The sequence below is a fragment of the Syngnathus acus genome, chromosome 22 (assembly GCF_901709675.1).
Source record: "Syngnathus acus chromosome 22, fSynAcu1.2, whole genome shotgun sequence".
NCBI lineage: Eukaryota > Metazoa > Chordata > Actinopteri > Syngnathiformes > Syngnathidae > Syngnathus > Syngnathus acus.
Window position 1 is genome coordinate 10,997,456 of NC_051106.1, and position 19,228 is coordinate 11,016,683.

Genomic DNA, 19,228 nt, shown 5'->3' on the forward strand with positions numbered 1-19,228 from the left:
AGTAGTTTTTGTGTTCACACCTAGTATTTATCCCAAATCATAATTGAAATGACTTCATTCATTCATTTTGGAAATTTGAAATTCCAGCAAATCCATTCTTTCCGATAAATAAATAAGTCTTACTTCTTCCCTTTAAATGAATGAAATAAGTCTTACTTCCCACTCCTTTTCAAACAAGTAAAGTCTGCCCATTTTGTGTAGTATATTTTCTGTTTATACCTAGTATTTATACAAAATCATAATTAAAATGACAATTAGCAAATAAATTAATTAATTTACTCAAGTCTTTAATATGTCCTATTAAGTATGATATTAAGATTTGTCACCATCCTTAGGTATAATTTGGATTTGCTGCAGATCAAATAGACAAATGCATTGGCCAAGTTATTTTAAGAGCACGTGGGGTGATGTGATTTCCTTTGTGAGATGTTTTGCATTTGTGATGTCATACTCTGTTTTTTGTGATGTCATACTCTGTAATTGTGCTAAGAGGCTAGGTGCTAAGAGGCTAGGTGCTGAGGTCTGATGTGGTTAGGTGCTAAAGGTGACATTTGCAATGTGCTAAAGGTGACATTTGCTATGTGCTAAAGGTGACATTTGCTATGTGCTAAAGGTGACATTTGCTATGTGCTAAAGGTGACATTTGCAATGTGCTAAAGGTGACATTTGCAATGTGCTAAAGGTGACATTTGCAATGTGCTAAAGGTGACATTTGCAATGTGCTAAAGGTGACATTTGCAATGTGCTAAAGGTGACATTTGCAATGTGCTAAAGGTGACATTTGCAATGTGCTAAAGGTGACATTTGCAATGTGCTAAAGGTGACATTTGCAATGTGCTAAAGGTGACATTTGCAATGTGCTAAAGGTGACATTTGCAATGTGCTAAAGGTGACATTTGCAATGTGCTAAAGGTGACATTTGCAATGTGCTAAAGGTGACATTTGCAATGTGCTAAAGGTGACATTTGCTATGTGCTAAAGGTGACATTTGCTATGTGCTAAAGGTGACATTTGCTATGTGCTAAAGGTGACATTTGCTATGTGCTAAAGGTGACATTTGCTATGTGCTAAAGGTGACATTTGCTATGTGCTAAAGGTGACATTTGCTATGTGCTAAAGGTGACATTTGCTATGTGCTAAAGGTGACATTTGCTATGTGCTCCTAGGGTTAGGGTTAGGGTTTCGCTTAGGGCTATGTGCTCCTAGGGTTAGGGTTAGGGTTTCGCTTAGGGCTATGTGCTCCTAGGGTTAGGGTTAGGGTTTCGCTTAGGGCTATGTGCTCCTAGGGTTAGGGTTAGGGTTTCGCTTAGGGCTATGTGCTCCTAGGGTTAGGGTTAGGGTTTCGCTTAGGGCTATGTGCTCCTAGGGTTAGGGTTAGGGTTTCGCTTAGGGCTATGTGCTCCTAGGGTTAGGGTTAGGGTTTCGCTTAGGGCTATGTGCTCCTAGGGTTAGGGTTAGGGTTTCGCTTAGGGCTATGTGCTCCTAGGGTTAGGGTTAGGGTTTCGCTTAGGGCTATGTGCTCCTAGGGTTAGGGTTAGGGTTTCGCTTAGGGCTATGTGCTCCTAGGGTTAGGGTTAGGGTTTCGCTTAGGGCTATGTGCTCCTAGGGTTAGGGTTAGGGTTTCGCTTAGGGCTATGTGCTCCTAGGGTTAGGGTTAGGGTTTCGCTTAGGGCTATGTGCTCCTAGGGTTAGGGTTAGGGTTTCGCTTAGGGCTATGTGCTCCTAGGGTTAGGGTTAGGGTTTCGCTTAGGGCTATGTGCTCCTAGGGTTAGGGTTAGGGTTTCGCTTAGGGCTATGTGCTCCTAGGGTTAGGGTTAGGGTTTCGCTTAGGGCTATGTGCTCCTAGGGTTAGGGTTAGGGTTTCGCTTAGGGCTATGTGCTCCTAGGGTTAGGGTTAGGGTTTCGCTTAGGGCTATGTGCTCCTAGGGTTAGGGTTAGGGTTTCGCTTAGGGCTATGTGCTCCTAGGGTTAGGGTTAGGGTTTCGCTTAGGGCTATGTGCTCCTAGGGTTAGGGTTAGGGTTTCGCTTAGGGCTATGTGCTCCTAGGGTTAGGGTTAGGGTTTCGCTTAGGGCTATGTGCTCCTAGGGTTAGGGTTAGGGTTTCGCTTAGGGCTATGTGCTCCTAGGGTTAGGGTTAGGGTTTCGCTTAGGGCTATGTGCTCCTAGGGTTAGGGTTAGGGTTTCGCTTAGGGCTATGTGCTCCTAGGGTTAGGGTTAGGGTTTCGCTTAGGGCTATGTGCTCCTAGGGTTAGGGTTAGGGTTTCGCTTAGGGCTATGTGCTCCTAGGGTTAGGGTTAGGGTTTCGCTTAGGGCTATGTGCTCCTAGGGTTAGGGTTAGGGTTTCGCTTAGGGCTATGTGCTCCTAGGGTTAGGGTTAGGGTTTCGCTTAGGGCTATGTGCTCCTAGGGTTAGGGTTAGGGTTTCGCTTAGGGCTATGTGCTCCTAGGGTTAGGGTTAGGGTTTCGCTTAGGGCTATGTGCTCCTAGGGTTAGGGTTAGGGTTTCGCTTAGGGCTATGTGCTCCTAGGGTTAGGGTTAGGGTTTCGCTTAGGGCTATGTGCTCCTAGGGTTAGGGTTAGGGTTTCGCTTAGGGCTATGTGCTCCTAGGGTTAGGGTTAGGGTTTCGCTTAGGGCTATGTGCTCCTAGGGTTAGGGTTAGGGTTTCGCTTAGGGCTATGTGCTCCTAGGGTTAGGGTTAGGGTTTCGCTTAGGGCTATGTGCTCCTAGGGTTAGGGTTAGGGTTTCGCTTAGGGCTATGTGCTCCTAGGGTTAGGGTTAGGGTTTCGCTTAGGGCTATGTGCTCCTAGGGTTAGGGTTAGGGTTTCGCTTAGGGCTATGTGCTCCTAGGGTTAGGGTTAGGGTTTCGCTTAGGGCTATGTGCTCCTAGGGTTAGGGTTAGGGTTTCGCTTAGGGCTATGTGCTCCTAGGGTTAGGGTTAGGGTTTCGCTTAGGGCTATGTGCTCCTAGGGTTAGGGTTAGGGTTTCGCTTAGGGCTATGTGCTCCTAGGGTTAGGGTTAGGGTTTCGCTTAGGGCTATGTGCTCCTAGGGTTAGGGTTAGGGTTTCGCTTAGGGCTATGTGCTCCTAGGGTTAGGGTTAGGGTTTCGCTTAGGGCTATGTGCTCCTAGGGTTAGGGTTAGGGTTTCGCTTAGGGCTATGTGCTCCTAGGGTTAGGGTTAGGGTTTCGCTTAGGGCTATGTGCTCCTAGGGTTAGGGTTAGGGTTTCGCTTAGGGCTATGTGCTCCTAGGGTTAGGGTTAGGGTTTCGCTTAGGGCTATGTGCTCCTAGGGTTAGGGTTAGGGTTTCGCTTAGGGCTATGTGCTCCTAGGGTTAGGGTTAGGGTTTCGCTTAGGGCTATGTGCTCCTAGGGTTAGGGTTAGGGTTTCGCTTAGGGCTATGTGCTCCTAGGGTTAGGGTTAGGGTTTCGCTTAGGGCTATGTGCTCCTAGGGTTAGGGTTAGGGTTTCGCTTAGGGCTATGTGCTCCTAGGGTTAGGGTTAGGGTTTCGCTTAGGGCTATGTGCTCCTAGGGTTAGGGTTAGGGTTTCGCTTAGGGCTATGTGCTCCTAGGGTTAGGGTTAGGGTTTCGCTTAGGGCTATGTGCTCCTAGGGTTAGGGTTAGGGTTTCGCTTAGGGCTATGTGCTCCTAGGGTTAGGGTTAGGGTTTCGCTTAGGGCTATGTGCTCCTAGGGTTAGGGTTAGGGTTTCGCTTAGGGCTATGTGCTCCTAGGGTTAGGGTTAGGGTTTCGCTTAGGGCTATGTGCTCCTAGGGTTAGGGTTAGGGTTTCGCTTAGGGCTATGTGCTCCTAGGGTTAGGGTTAGGGTTTCGCTTAGGGCTATGTGCTCCTAGGGTTAGGGTTAGGGTTTCGCTTAGGGCTATGTGCTCCTAGGGTTAGGGTTAGGGTTTCGCTTAGGGCTATGTGCTCCTAGGGTTAGGGTTAGGGTTTCGCTTAGGGCTATGTGCTCCTAGGGTTAGGGTTAGGGTTTCGCTTAGGGCTATGTGCTCCTAGGGTTAGGGTTAGGGTTTCGCTTAGGGCTATGTGCTCCTAGGGTTAGGGTTAGGGTTTCGCTTAGGGCTATGTGCTCCTAGGGTTAGGGTTAGGGTTTCGCTTAGGGCTATGTGCTCCTAGGGTTAGGGTTAGGGTTTCGCTTAGGGCTATGTGCTCCTAGGGTTAGGGTTAGGGTTTCGCTTAGGGCTATGTGCTCCTAGGGTTAGGGTTAGGGTTTGGCTTAGGGCTATGTGCTCCTAGGGTTAGGGTTAGGGTTTCGCTTAGGGCTATGTGCTCCTAGGGTTAGGGTTAGGGTTTCGCTTAGGGCTATGTGCTCCTAGGGTTAGGGTTAGGGTTTCGCTTAGGGCTATGTGCTCCTAGGGTTAGGGTTAGGGTTTCGCTTAGGGCTATGTGCTCCTAGGGTTAGGGTTAGGGTTTCGCTTAGGGCTATGTGCTCCTAGGGTTAGGGTTAGGGTTTCGCTTAGGGCTATGTGCTCCTAGGGTTAGGGTTAGGGTTTCGCTTAGGGCTATGTGCTCCTAGGGTTAGGGTTAGGGTTTCGCTTAGGGCTATGTGCTCCTAGGGTTAGGGTTAGGGTTTCGCTTAGGGCTATGTGCTCCTAGGGTTAGGGTTAGGGTTTCGCTTAGGGCTATGTGCTCCTAGGGTTAGGGTTAGGGTTAGGGTTAGGGTTAGGGTTAGGGTTAGGGTTAGGGTTAGGGTTAGGGTTAGGGTTAGGGTTAGGGTTAGGGTTAGGGTTAGGGTTAGGGTTAGGGTTAGGGTTAGGGTTAGGGTTAGGGTTAGGGTTAGGGTTAGGGTTAGGGTTAGGGTTAGGGTTAGGGTTAGGGTTAGGGTTAGGGTTAGGGTTAGGGTTAGGGTTAGGGTTAGGGTTAGGGTTAGGGTTAGGGTTAGGGTTAGGGTTAGGGTTAGGGTTAGGGTTAGGGTTAGGGTTAGGGTTAGGGTTAGGGTTAGGGTTAGGGTTAGGGTTAGGGTTAGGGTTAGGGTTAGGGTTAGGGTTAGGGTTAGGGTTAGGGTTAGGATTGGATTGTGGAGTCCACCCCCTACCAGGATTGGGGAACTGACGTCCCCCCCCGGCAGAAGAGGACAACGCACGGTCCATCCGCCCGTGGCCATACCTCGCCCCCAGCTCCCGCCCCCGGCCTGTCGGCTGGCGGTGTCGTCCCCGACGGACCACTGTCCATTCCCTGTCGTAACTGAACGACATGGCAAACAATCAAATTTATAAGATGTTTTTATTGGTCTCCAATTTTTAACAAAATGAATTTTAAACAAGGAATTTGCCTTTGTTATATATGTAATAAAATTGGTTTTTAATGAACAAAATAACTGTTAATAATTTTTTGAAGCAATTTTTATTAAAGCAATTTTTATTAAAATATCTTTTATTAGAATTAATATGGCCAATATATAATATAAGTGTGCCCTGACAACGTTTCGGCCCAATAGGCCTTCTTCAGGTCTAGCACACTATAATAACTGTAAAACAAGCGATGTCGCTCTTCCGCTGTCCAATGTTGGAATGAGTGACTTTTTATTACGTCGGTCTTTTTATTCCCGTTTGCCGGGTGAAAATATTATTTACTGTACTTTTGTGTCGTGTTAATAGTCCAACCCAATATGGTTTAAACTAAAATATGAGATATAAATAAAATATGAATTCTAGTTCCCTATTTATTTGTCATTTTTGTTTTTTTATTTTTTTATTTTTTTATTTTTTTATTAGTTTTCATTTTCATTTTTTGACTTTTCTATGTTCTGACAGACGGCTGCAAAACCACTTTTTGATGGTTATAAACAGTTTGTTTCTATTAACGTTGTTCTAAAATTTATACATTTATCTTTTTGTTGATAGTTCCTTTATTCAATACGGAAAACTGATTATTGTTGTAGTTTTGTGGCAAATGATTCTAATGCAGTCCAAATTCAAATAATAACTGTTTGTGCTTTGTTTTTTTCTTTCCTCCAATTTCTGACAGGTGAGCGTCGGTCAAGGTAATCCAATCAGGTAGGTATTGATGTATGTTCGACTAATTTTTTGTCTGTTTTTGTTTGATTCGCAGGTAAGCGGCCCTTCCGCAGGTAAGTAATCGGTCCAGGTAAGTAAACAAGGTAAGTATTGATATTTGTTTGATGAATTTTTTTTGTTTTTGCTTGTTTTTGTTTGCTTTGCAGGCAAGCGGTCACTTTGCAAGGAAGTAGGGTTAGGGTTAGGGTTAGGGTTAGGGTTGGGGTTAGGGTTAGGGTTAGGGCAGGCGAGGGTTAGGGTTAGGGTTAGGGTTAGGGTTGGGGTTAGGTTAGGATTGGGGTTAGGTTAGGATTAGGGTTAGGGCAGGGTTGGGGTTAGGGCAGGATTGGGGTTAGGGTAGGAACCAGATAGGGTCCAGGACCGACATTTATGTCTGCTGAGATGGAAATTCGAGGCTCGCCCTCCAGTATTTCTCCCTATTACACCGATTAGGGTCCGACCATGCGCTGTTGCGTTCTAACCCCGCTATGCGGAGGGCCTCTGTCCCATGGTGGATGAAATGCTGAATGAGCGGTGAACTGGTGTCCATTTTGTGTGTAATTTTATACTTAAGTTGCATGAGAAGGGTACCGAGTTTGGTCCTTGTCCCTCCTACACGTTTGATGCCGCACTTCTTGCAAATTACCAGGTAGACCACATTCCTGGAATCAAGAGTGAAGCCCTCTTGGACCTTAATAACCGTCTTATCCCGCACCCTCCTAACAAACGACAGTCTGGTGAGGTGCGGCCCAAGGGGATGAGGATCCCTGGGCAATGTCGATGGTAATTTGGCCCGGACAAGCAGGTCCTTGAGGTTCTCGTTTCTTCTAAATGCAGACACCAACCTAGGGGCTTGTGGCCCATCTCCGGAGGACATGATCTCACTAAAATTTCTTTTGATTTTGCTGTGTAGGTACTTCATCCCCGATGAGTAGGTGGACACAAACGGGATCGGGTCCCCCACCGCCACGGTTCTTCCCTTTATCCGGTAAGTCTTCAAGCACTTCCTAAGGAAGGAGCGACCATATCCCCTCCTCTTTAGGGCTCCGAAGAGTATCCTGACTGCATCGTAGAAGTCCTCCGTTCTGGTGCATATGCGGTGGAATCTATGTAGCTGCGACTTAACGACCCCCTGAAAGGTATGGGAAGGATGGAAGCTGGACTTATGTACCAAGGCATGCGTATCAGTGTCCTTGAAATGGACCTTGACATCCAATAATTGGTCCTTGTGGAAATTGGGGCCCTTGAACACCGTAGTATCAAGAAAGTTGATGGAGTTGTGCCCAATTTCTGCCTTGAGGGTAATGGACGGATCGTGGGAATTAAGTAGATGGAAGAACTCACGAAATTCAGTTTCCGACCCAGCCCATACGCCCCATATGTCGTCCAAGTACCTGACGTACCTTTGTGGTTTCTTTTGGCATTTTGCCAAGGCCTCGTGTTCCCAATGTGCCATAAAAATGTTGGCGTACGCTGGAGCAAACTTCTTCCCCATGGCCGTCCCCTTTATTTGTAGGTAGTACTGACCGTCGAACTCAAAGTCATTTCGGGTCAAGTTGATCTCCAGAAGTCGCAACAGGCACCCGTCCGGTCTTTTTGGGTCCGGGAACCTCTCCAATATATTCCTAACACACTCCATTCCCGCCGATATTGGGATGTTGGTGTACAGACTGTCGACATCCATCGTAAAAAAGAAGGACTGGTCCGGGTCCATTCGCACACCCTTCACAATTTCGATGAAATGGTAAGTATCCTTGATATAGGAAGGGTGTTTTATAGATAACGGAGTCAGAAAGTAGTCTAAGAACTCGGCCGTCGCATATGTTTCACTTCCGCAATCTGAAACAATAGGTCTGCCGGGCGGTATTTCATATGGGACGGGCCAGGTTTTCGGTTCCTTGTGAATTTTAGGGAGCATATAGAACCGTCGAGGCCTGGGTTCCGAATCTCCAATAAGGTACCCATGCTGCCTGGATGTGATATATTTCTGTTCCCTCAACTGGTCCACAACCTCGAACACCATTGGTCTTGTGTCCCAAAAGATTGGTTTGTCTAGTGCGGTGTAGTACCTTGCATCCTGGAGCTGTCGCATGGCTTCCTTGGTATACTGTTCCCTGTCCTGGATAACAATAGCCGAGCCTTTATCCGCCGGTTTGATGACTATCCGTTTGTTGCTCCTCAGCTCCCTCAATGCCTTCTTCTCATCCTCAGATAGGTTGTTGGTCCCACTAGATCCCATATGGTGTTTCCTGAAAGCCTTGGTGTCAAGTTCCATCAGGTGAGCCACTTCCAAAGGCAGTTCACACATTGGAGGAGCCCAGGTAGATGGCCCAACAAATGGTATCAATGTATTTTTACCCCATCCTCCAAAATACGTCATGATCTTGACCTTGCGATGGTAATTCTGCATGTCGTGTTGAAATCGCATCGTCTGATCGGTGCTCATACCAACCGACGGGACAAAAGACAAACCCTTACTAAGTAACAATCTTTGAGGTACCGATAGGTTGAAATTTTTCGCCAACACCACTACATCAGAGCCCACTAGTGGGTCGCTGCGTTCGGTGTACCCAATGTGTGGGCCCCGTGCCCCCCCGAATTGACGGTTCCAAGGGCTCGGGAGTTTAAAAAGGCCTTCCAGTGGGCCAGCATGGCTCTCCCGGTCTGCGACGTCCAATGAACAACGTCATTTTCAACTACCCTGAATTGACCTTCTGGGAGTGGTGGAATATATTCCATGTTCCTCACAATATGTCCATTAATGGCCTCGAGGTTAGCCTTTTCGTTTTCCGGGAGCAATCCTGAATAGTTTATAATCGGCACCCACACCATCGCTCCGTGAAATCTATCCTTCGCGGCCTTGACCGCCTTCTGTAGTCCTTTGACTGTGGTCTCCTTAGCTTTATTCTGTTTTTCACATATGCCAAATGCCACGATCACTTGCTCGACCCTTATGTCTCCCAGAACTTCGGCCGTTTTGAAAAGGCTCTCCGCATGTCTGAACCGGGCTCCCGGAAAACTATCCACCTGCAGGTGGTCATCCAGGTCGTCCGGCATACGGCTTAAATTGGAATCCCCAACTACAACCTTCTTCTTTTCCACCCGCAGGTGCCATTTACTTTTCCTCCCTTGACCGGGGTGTCTAGTAATTGTATTGTGCGTAGGAGTCATATCCTCCATTGATTCATGGAAGACATCCTCCGTTTCCACCTCGTCCTCCGAAAGGTCCACTCCGTCATCAGCCGATTCCGTAGTCCTTCCCTGGGCGTCCCCCAAGGTAAGGGAAAACCCTTCTCTTTCTGGTGACCTGTGTCCCAGGCGAGTATCTGGTGGGGAGTCCTCGTGTGGTCGCACCTGGGTATTCCCAGATGGCCCAGGGATCCCCGGCGGTACCCACTCCATCGGTCTTAACCCGGTGGTATCTTCCGGTGATTGGTTTACTCTGGGCCTTGGAGCCTTCCCCCTCAAGGCCCTCCGTTGTAAAAGGGAGTCTCGTTGAGGTAGAGGGTGGTTCTCAAACTCCCCAACCCCATCATCCCTTGCGGCCACCAGGCGGAGGACCCTCAAATCGGATTCTTGCTGTGGTTGAGATGTGGGCGGTGGCCCCCCTCCCGGACATGCTGTTACAGGAGGAGGAACCGAGGCAACCCGTACTGAGGGTTGATTTGGGGCTGGTCTTGTCTCCCCTAAGCACCCAGCTATCTTAGCAGCGGCTTGGTCCACCACCACCCGGGTGATACGCGGTAAATTCCGCCTGGCCCATCTAACTGCCACTTCGAACGCCGCCCTCCATTCTGAAGTGTCAAGGTCCTTCAAATTGGTGAGACTCTCCTTCAGACAATCCTGGTAGTGTTGTTTTAAGGTAATGCAGGTAGTGTGACCCCAGTTCCTCGCATTACCAACAATCATCCAGGCAGTGTCTTCCGAAGGACATGCCGGTTTGATCATGGACGACAAGATAGACACCATCCTGGCTATCGTGCGAGGCTGCTGGTCACCTTCCAGGTTGCACAGATGGTGGGACAGTTTTACCACCCTATGCAACTGGCGTACCAGGTACCCAAAGTTGGTGCTCGCCGGTTGCCACTTGGCACCAGGGGCCCTGGTTTGGGGAGGGTCATTGGTCTTAGTCGGCCTCTCCCGGCCACGGCGTACCACCTCAGCGTAGGTACGGGTCACGGAGCCCGGATGGCGAGCAGGCCCCGGAGGAGGCACAGGCGGGTTAGGATTGGATTGTGGAGTCCACCCCCTACCAGGATTGGGGAACTGACGTCCCCCCCCGGCAGAAGAGGACAACGCACGGTCCATCCGCCCGTGGCCATACCTCGCCCCCAGCTCCCGCCCCCGGCCTGTCGGCTGGCGGTGTCGTCCCCGACGGACCACTGTCCATTCCCTGTCGTAACTGAACGACATGGCAAACAATCAAATTTATAAGATGTTTTTATTGGTCTCCAATTTTTAACAAAATGAATTTTAAACAAGGAATTTGCCTTTGTTATATATGTAATAAAATTGGTTTTTAATGAACAAAATAACTGTTAATAATTTTTTGAAGCAATTTTTATTAAAGCAATTTTTATTAAAATATCTTTTATTAGAATTAATATGGCCAATATATAATATAAGTGTGCCCTGACAACGTTTCGGCCCAATAGGCCTTCTTCAGGTCTAGCACACTATAATAACTGTAAAACAAGCGATGTCGCTCTTCCGCTGTCCAATGTTGGAATGAGTGACTTTTTATTACGTCGGTCTTTTTATTCCCGTTTGCCGGGTGAAAATATTATTTACTGTACTTTTGTGTCGTGTTAATAGTCCAACCCAATATGGTTTAAACTAAAATATGAGATATAAATAAAATATGAATTCTAGTTCCCTATTTATTTGTCATTTTTGTTTTTTTATTTTTTTATTTTTTTATTTTTTTATTAGTTTTCATTTTCATTTTTTGACTTTTCTATGTTCTGACAGACGGCTGCAAAACCACTTTTTGATGGTTATAAACAGTTTGTTTCTATTAACGTTGTTCTAAAATTTATACATTTATCTTTTTGTTGATAGTTCCTTTATTCAATACGGAAAACTGATTATTGTTGTAGTTTTGTGGCAAATGATTCTAATGCAGTCCAAATTCAAATAATAACTGTTTGTGCTTTGTTTTTTTCTTTCCTCCAATTTCTGACAGGTGAGCGTCGGTCAAGGTAATCCAATCAGGTAGGTATTGATGTATGTTCGACTAATTTTTTGTCTGTTTTTGTTTGATTCGCAGGTAAGCGGCCCTTCCGCAGGTAAGTAATCGGTCCAGGTAAGTAAACAAGGTAAGTATTGATATTTGTTTGATGAATTTTTTTTGTTTTTGCTTGTTTTTGTTTGCTTTGCAGGCAAGCGGTCACTTTGCAAGGAAGTAGGGTTAGGGTTAGGGTTAGGGTTAGGGTTGGGGTTAGGGTTAGGGTTAGGGCAGGCGAGGGTTAGGGTTAGGGTTAGGGTTAGGGTTGGGGTTAGGTTAGGATTGGGGTTAGGTTAGGATTAGGGTTAGGGCAGGGTTGGGGTTAGGGCAGGATTGGGGTTAGGGTAGGAACCAGATAGGGTCCAGGACCGACATTTATGTCTGCTGAGATGGAAATTCGAGGCTCGCCCTCCAGTATTTCTCCCTATTACACCGATTAGGGTCCGACCATGCGCTGTTGCGTTCTAACCCCGCTATGCGGAGGGCCTCTGTCCCATGGTGGATGAAATGCTGAATGAGCGGTGAACTGGTGTCCATTTTGTGTGTAATTTTATACTTAAGTTGCATGAGAAGGGTACCGAGTTTGGTCCTTGTCCCTCCTACACGTTTGATGCCGCACTTCTTGCAAATTACCAGGTAGACCACATTCCTGGAATCAAGAGTGAAGCCCTCTTGGACCTTAATAACCGTCTTATCCCGCACCCTCCTAACAAACGACAGTCTGGTGAGGTGCGGCCCAAGGGGATGAGGATCCCTGGGCAATGTCGATGGTAATTTGGCCCGGACAAGCAGGTCCTTGAGGTTCTCGTTTCTTCTAAATGCAGACACCAACCTAGGGGCTTGTGGCCCATCTCCGGAGGACATGATCTCACTAAAATTTCTTTTGATTTTGCTGTGTAGGTACTTCATCCCCGATGAGTAGGTGGACACAAACGGGATCGGGTCCCCCACCGCCACGGTTCTTCCCTTTATCCGGTAAGTCTTCAAGCACTTCCTAAGGAAGGAGCGACCATATCCCCTCCTCTTTAGGGCTCCGAAGAGTATCCTGACTGCATCGTAGAAGTCCTCCGTTCTGGTGCATATGCGGTGGAATCTATGTAGCTGCGACTTAACGACCCCCTGAAAGGTATGGGAAGGATGGAAGCTGGACTTATGTACCAAGGCATGCGTATCAGTGTCCTTGAAATGGACCTTGACATCCAATAATTGGTCCTTGTGGAAATTGGGGCCCTTGAACACCGTAGTATCAAGAAAGTTGATGGAGTTGTGCCCAATTTCTGCCTTGAGGGTAATGGACGGATCGTGGGAATTAAGTAGATGGAAGAACTCACGAAATTCAGTTTCCGACCCAGCCCATACGCCCCATATGTCGTCCAAGTACCTGACGTACCTTTGTGGTTTCTTTTGGCATTTTGCCAAGGCCTCGTGTTCCCAATGTGCCATAAAAATGTTGGCGTACGCTGGAGCAAACTTCTTCCCCATGGCCGTCCCCTTTATTTGTAGGTAGTACTGACCGTCGAACTCAAAGTCATTTCGGGTCAAGTTGATCTCCAGAAGTCGCAACAGGCACCCGTCCGGTCTTTTTGGGTCCGGGAACCTCTCCAATATATTCCTAACACACTCCATTCCCGCCGATATTGGGATGTTGGTGTACAGACTGTCGACATCCATCGTAAAAAAGAAGGACTGGTCCGGGTCCATTCGCACACCCTTCACAATTTCGATGAAATGGTAAGTATCCTTGATATAGGAAGGGTGTTTTATAGATAACGGAGTCAGAAAGTAGTCTAAGAACTCGGCCGTCGCATATGTTTCACTTCCGCAATCTGAAACAATAGGTCTGCCGGGCGGTATTTCATATGGGACGGGCCAGGTTTTCGGTTCCTTGTGAATTTTAGGGAGCATATAGAACCGTCGAGGCCTGGGTTCCGAATCTCCAATAAGGTACCCATGCTGCCTGGATGTGATATATTTCTGTTCCCTCAACTGGTCCACAACCTCGAACACCATTGGTCTTGTGTCCCAAAAGATTGGTTTGTCTAGTGCGGTGTAGTACCTTGCATCCTGGAGCTGTCGCATGGCTTCCTTGGTATACTGTTCCCTGTCCTGGATAACAATAGCCGAGCCTTTATCCGCCGGTTTGATGACTATCCGTTTGTTGCTCCTCAGCTCCCTCAATGCCTTCTTCTCATCCTCAGATAGGTTGTTGGTCCCACTAGATCCCATATGGTGTTTCCTGAAAGCCTTGGTGTCAAGTTCCATCAGGTGAGCCACTTCCAAAGGCAGTTCACACATTGGAGGAGCCCAGGTAGATGGCCCAACAAATGGTATCAATGTATTTTTACCCCATCCTCCAAAATACGTCATGATCTTGACCTTGCGATGGTAATTCTGCATGTCGTGTTGAAATCGCATCGTCTGATCGGTGCTCATACCAACCGACGGGACAAAAGACAAACCCTTACTAAGTAACAATCTTTGAGGTACCGATAGGTTGAAATTTTTCGCCAACACCACTACATCAGAGCCCACTAGTGGGTCGCTGCGTTCGGTGTACCCAATGTGTGGGCCCCGTGCCCCCCCGAATTGACGGTTCCAAGGGCTCGGGAGTTTAAAAAGGCCTTCCAGTGGGCCAGCATGGCTCTCCCGGTCTGCGACGTCCAATGAACAACGTCATTTTCAACTACCCTGAATTGACCTTCTGGGAGTGGTGGAATATATTCCATGTTCCTCACAATATGTCCATTAATGGCCTCGAGGTTAGCCTTTTCGTTTTCCGGGAGCAATCCTGAATAGTTTATAATCGGCACCCACACCATCGCTCCGTGAAATCTATCCTTCGCGGCCTTGACCGCCTTCTGTAGTCCTTTGACTGTGGTCTCCTTAGCTTTATTCTGTTTTTCACATATGCCAAATGCCACGATCACTTGCTCGACCCTTATGTCTCCCAGAACTTCGGCCGTTTTGAAAAGGCTCTCCGCATGTCTGAACCGGGCTCCCGGAAAACTATCCACCTGCAGGTGGTCATCCAGGTCGTCCGGCATACGGCTTAAATTGGAATCCCCAACTACAACCTTCTTCTTTTCCACCCGCAGGTGCCATTTACTTTTCCTCCCTTGACCGGGGTGTCTAGTAATTGTATTGTGCGTAGGAGTCATATCCTCCATTGATTCATGGAAGACATCCTCCGTTTCCACCTCGTCCTCCGAAAGGTCCACTCCGTCATCAGCCGATTCCGTAGTCCTTCCCTGGGCGTCCCCCAAGGTAAGGGAAAACCCTTCTCTTTCTGGTGACCTGTGTCCCAGGCGAGTATCTGGTGGGGAGTCCTCGTGTGGTCGCACCTGGGTATTCCCAGATGGCCCAGGGATCCCCGGCGGTACCCACTCCATCGGTCTTAACCCGGTGGTATCTTCCGGTGATTGGTTTACTCTGGGCCTTGGAGCCTTCCCCCTCAAGGCCCTCCGTTGTAAAAGGGAGTCTCGTTGAGGTAGAGGGTGGTTCTCAAACTCCCCAACCCCATCATCCCTTGCGGCCACCAGGCGGAGGACCCTCAAATCGGATTCTTGCTGTGGTTGAGATGTGGGCGGTGGCCCCCCTCCCGGACATGCTGTTACAGGAGGAGGAACCGAGGCAACCCGTACTGAGGGTTGATTTGGGGCTGGTCTTGTCTCCCCTAAGCACCCAGCTATCTTAGCAGCGGCTTGGTCCACCACCACCCGGGTGATACGCGGTAAATTCCGCCTGGCCCATCTAACTGCCACTTCGAACGCCGCCCTCCATTCTGAAGTGTCAAGGTCCTTCAAATTGGTGAGACTCTCCTTCAGACAATCCTGGTAGTGTTGTTTTAAGGTAATGCAGGTAGTGTGACCCCAGTTCCTCGCATTACCAACAATCATCCAGGCAGTGTCTTCCGAAGGACATGCCGGTTTGATCATGGACGACAAGATAGACACCATCCTGGCTATCGTGCGAGGCTGCTGGTCACCTTCCAGGTTGCACAGATGGTGGGACAGTTTTACCACCCTATGCAACTGGCGTACCAGGTACCCAAAGTTGGTGCTCGCCGGTTGCCACTTGGCACCAGGGGCCCTGGTTTGGGGAGGGTCATTGGTCTTAGTCGGCCTCTCCCGGCCACGGCGTACCACCTCAGCGTAGGTACGGGTCACGGAGCCCGGATGGCGAGCAGGCCCCGGAGGAGGCACAGGCGGGTTAGGATTGGATTGTGGAGTCCACCCCCTACCAGGATTGGGGAACTGACGTCCCCCCCCGGCAGAAGAGGACAACGCACGGTCCATCCGCCCGTGGCCATACCTCGCCCCCAGCTCCCGCCCCCGGCCTGTCGGCTGGCGGTGTCGTCCCCGACGGACCACTGTCCATTCCCTGTCGTAACTGAACGACATGGCAAACAATCAAATTTATAAGATGTTTTTATTGGTTAGGGTTAGGGTTAGGGTTAGGGTTAGGGTTAGGGTTAGGGTTAGGGTTAGGATTGTGGTAGGAGCCCCGCCTCCCATAGGAAGGAGGGGCAAAAGCACGGTCCATCCGTCCAGCACACCTCCCAGCCTCCAGCCCAGGGTTCTGGTGAGCAAAGCGGCGGCGGCGGCCATAGTGGACCGTGGTCCAACCTTGCTCCATAATTAGGATTTTGCCTTTGTTATATATGTAATTATTTATATATGTAATAAAGGTATTTTTTTCTGAACAAAATTGTTTTTATTAAAGCAGTTTTTGATAAAAATATCTTTTTTAGATTTAGAATGGCCAATATATAATGAAAGTGTGCCCTGACAACGTTTCGGCCGCTAGGGCCTTCTTCAGGTCTGGCACACAAACAAAAAATGAAAGATCGCTGAATTTATTGTATGTATTTATTACTGAGTTGTTTACCCTTTGCTCTCCCTAAATGCACTGAGCGTCTGCCGCCCTGCACGTCTATTTATATTCTCAGTTCGGTTCGAGTTTCTAATTACAAATTTACGTTTTTTGTTTTTGACTTTTTTTCTTTTTGGAAATAAAACTGGGTTTTAACTTTTTTTCTTTCTGGAAATGAAACCAGATTTTGCCTTAATGGATGTGTTCTATTTACAATTTGTTGTTTTGAATAATGTGTTGTCTTGTTTTTCATATATATATATATATTTTTTTAATATATATATTTTTTTTATTATTAACACATTATATTTTTATTATTATTATTAAATTTGTTGCTTCTCGTTTTTTCTACTACAGGTGAGTGGCTAATTCAGGTAGGTATTTACATATGTACACAAAACAATAATTTTTGTCTTTTGTGATTTTTTATCCGTTGTGATGTTTTAGTGGGCGTGGTCCGGGGACCAGAGACGTGGACTACAGGTGAGTGGATTATGCAGGTAGGTATTTATATACATGTATAATTTGTTGACTTTTTGTCTTTTGAGATTTTTCAGTGGGCGTGGTCCGGGGACCAGAGGCGTGGCACCAATTCGAGGTAAGTAACCAAGGTAGGTATCTAATGTAAGTGGGTCCGAATTAATTTTAATAAGGTAAGTAGGTCCGAATATATGTGAATAAATTTGTCCTTAATATGTTAATAGAGCCTACTGTTTGGAATTTCTGTTCCTAGTGGGACGTAATCAGGGAATTGGATTAGGGTTAGGGTTAGGGTTAGGGTTAGGGTTAGGATTAGGGTTAGGGTTAGGGTTGGGGTTAGGGTTAGGGTTAGGGTTAGGATAGGATGAGGGTGTGGACAGGAACGGGGGAAAGGATCGGACTAGGGGTCCACCCAAAAATCATCACCACAATAGTCACCACCACAAAGGAGACTATGAAGGCTTGACTCCCAGAGGGCCATCATCCTGACCGCGGTATCAGCCGTCCATTGGAGCTGGTCCCGTTGGACCCGGAACTGCCCGTGTGGTAGCTGGGGAAGCTGTGCAACATCCTCACGTTGCTTGACCCAGTCGTTGACCACGTTGAGGTTCTCCTTTTCACAGTCCGGCAGGAGGTCCGAATAGTGGATGTGAGGGATGACGACGACCGCTAAAGGGAACTTGTCATCGAGGAACTTAAGCATCCTCTGGATCGACTTAATGGTCGTCTCCTTAGGCTTGTTGGCCCTGTCATAAATGCCAAACGCCAAGACAATGACATCCATACATAGGTCGTGATTCACCCGAGCATTGTCCAGGTAAGTATGGCCGTGCCGAAATATGCCCTCCGGTATACTAATCATTTGCATTTTGTGGCCTGTAGGGGCCGGCATTTGGCCCACATTGGAGTCACCCACAATAAGCCACTCGCACGTGATTTGGTTGGTCCCTCGACCATGGGGGTTTCGCGCTTTCCGGCGTCCAGGTGGTATTGATTCCACTCTGACCTTGCCCGGGGGCCGGGGAGACTCCAGCGGCTGACTCGGAAACGGCGGCGGTAACACCACACCATTGTCCTCATCCTCCACTGCATCATCCAGCCCCGAAACCAAACTTGGTGTCGGTGAAGTCTGGGCCAGGACCGGCGCCAACAGAGCCACGGGTACCGGAACCTGACTTGGTGCCGGCGACGACCGGGTCTGAATCGGCGTCAACAGAGTCACGGGCTTCGTCAATGGAGTCCCGGGCCCCGGATCTGGACCTGGTGTTGTAGGAGAAGTCGGGCTCGGTGAAGCAGGAGATAGATCCACCATGCTTGCCCTGACCTGCTCCGCAACATAGTCCAAAGTGTCCTGCGAGAGCCGCGGAAAATTCCGTCTGGCCCACCTCGTCGCCACCGCAAAGGCAGCTTCCCATTCTGGGGTAATGAGTATCTGCAGGTCATCCAAATACTGGGCAAGGCAGGCCAAGTAATGTTCGGTCAGAATCTGGCATGTTGTGTGACCCCAATTCTGAGCATTGCCCATGATCAGGTCCAACGCATCCCCGGTAGGGAATGCTGGCCTGACCATGGTCGACAAAACCTCCACCATTCTTGCAATCATTCGCGGTTGCGGGGCTCCTCTCTCGGGGTCTACATTCCGCAGATGATGGGTCACTTTAATGATGCTGTGCAACTTTCGGACTAGGAGGCCAAAATGGGCATCGGTTTGTCGCCACCTATTGGCCGGAGCCTCACCTTGGGTGGAATGCACACCAGGAGGCGGTCCACGACCTTGGCGAACCACCGTAGCATACGAGCGAACCCTGAAGCCGGAGTGGCCGGGGGGCACCGGAGGAGGCACTGGCTGGTTAGGATTGTGGTAGGAGCCCCGCCTCCCATAGGAAGGAGGGGCAAAAGCACGGTCCATCCGTCCAGCACACCTCCCAGCCTCCAGCCCAGGGTTCTGGTGAGCAAAGCGGCGGCGGCGGCCATAGTGGACCGTGGTCCAACCTTGCTCCATAATTAGGATTTTGCCTTTGTTATATATGTAATTATTTATATATGTAATAAAGGTATTTTTTTCTGAACAAAATTGTTTTTATTAAAGCAGTTTTTGATAAAAATATCTTTTTTAGATTTAGAATGGCCAATATATAATGAAAGTGTGCCCTGACAACGTTTCGGCCGCTAGGGCCTTCTTCAGGTCTGGCACACAAACAAAAAATGAAAGATCGCTGAATTTATTGTATGTATTTATTACTGAGTTGTTTACCCTTTGCTCTCCCTAAATGCACTGAGCGTCTGCCGCCCTGCACGTCTATTTATATTCTCAGTTCGGTTCGAGTTTCTAATTACAAATTTACGTTTTTTGTTTTTGACTTTTTTTCTTTTTGGAAATAAAACTGGGTTTTAACTTTTTTTCTTTCTGGAAATGAAACCAGATTTTGCCTTAATGGATGTGTTCTATTTACAATTTGTTGTTTTGAATAATGTGTTGTCTTGTTTTTCATATATATATATATATTTTTTTAATATATATATTTTTTTTATTATTAACACATTATATTTTTATTATTATTATTAAATTTGTTGCTTCTCGTTTTTTCTACTACAGGTGAGTGGCTAATTCAGGTAGGTATTTACATATGTACACAAAACAAT

General features: G+C 47.8%; 2 long non-coding RNA genes across 2 annotated transcripts; both read left to right on the forward strand.

Moving 5' to 3' along the window:
- Positions 1–6,227: 6,227 nt before the first annotated feature.
- On the forward strand, positions 6,228–10,413 carry LOC119116409. Its single transcript, XR_005096271.1, has 3 exons — positions 6,228–6,243; positions 6,283–6,294; positions 10,233–10,413. It is a non-coding gene; the product is annotated as an uncharacterized LOC119116409 (long non-coding RNA).
- A 1,028-nt stretch (positions 10,414–11,441) lies between these two features.
- LOC119116408 lies at positions 11,442–15,627 on the forward strand. Its single transcript, XR_005096270.1, has 3 exons — positions 11,442–11,457; positions 11,497–11,508; positions 15,447–15,627. It is a non-coding gene; the product is annotated as an uncharacterized LOC119116408 (long non-coding RNA).
- Positions 15,628–19,228: the final 3,601 nt, after the last annotated feature.